This window comes from Octopus bimaculoides, chromosome 3 (genome assembly GCF_001194135.2).
Source record: "Octopus bimaculoides isolate UCB-OBI-ISO-001 chromosome 3, ASM119413v2, whole genome shotgun sequence".
Taxonomy (NCBI): Eukaryota; Metazoa; Mollusca; class Cephalopoda; order Octopoda; family Octopodidae; genus Octopus; species Octopus bimaculoides.
In genome coordinates this window covers 165,569,158-165,570,106 of record NC_068983.1, presented here as the reverse complement: position 1 = coordinate 165,570,106, position 949 = coordinate 165,569,158, and positions in this window count along the sequence as shown.

Genomic DNA, 949 nt, shown 5'->3' with positions numbered 1-949 from the left:
CACTACGCCATATACCCGTGGTTAAGAGCGCGGGCTACTAACTCCAAGATTCCGAGTTCGATTCCAGGCAGTGACCTGAATAATAATAATAATAATAATAATAATAATAATAATAATAATAATAATAATAATAATAATAATAATAATAATAATAATAACAATAACAACAACATCGAAAAATACCTTAGGAATGAAAACCCAGGTTCGAAATTTCCGGAAAACACCTTATGAAGGCTGGAGGGTGCATCAGCCGAAACGTTGTGTTAAAAACAAACATGATGAGGACAAATATCCATCAAATGTAAATAATTCCTCATCTCTTAAATATAGAACTGCAAAACCCTTATGTTTTAATCACATCCCAAATCACAAATAAATTTTCTTTCTTGCAAATTTTTGTTATGATCAGAAATTCCTTTTGATTGATCAAATAATAAAAATGTCTTTTTTTTTCATCTTCGTTTTTTTTCAAAATTTGGGCCATTTTAGTTGATGGCGGAAAATTTTTTTTTTTTCAACTGAAAATCGAATCATGGATTTAACAAATAATTAGCTTAATTACATGATTTAATTACGGCGAAATATATAGCATTAAATAATGTATTAAAATTATCATTGGATAGGCGGATGTGATAAAGATTTTAAGTCGGGTTCTGTATTAACCTTTCACACGGAGACACAGAAATCAGCTGACCAATGAGGCTGGGTATTCTATCGATTGCATCTTTTATCTTTCACTTGTTTCGGTCATTAGACTGCGGCCATGCTGGGGCACCGCTTTCAAGGATTTTAGTCGAATCAATCGACCCCAGAACTTTTGTTTCATGCCTGGTATTCATTCAATCGGTCTCTTTTGCCGAACCGCTAAATTACGGGGACATAACCAAACTAGTACGGGTTGTGAAACAGTGGTAGGGGACAAACACAGGCACACACACACACACACACA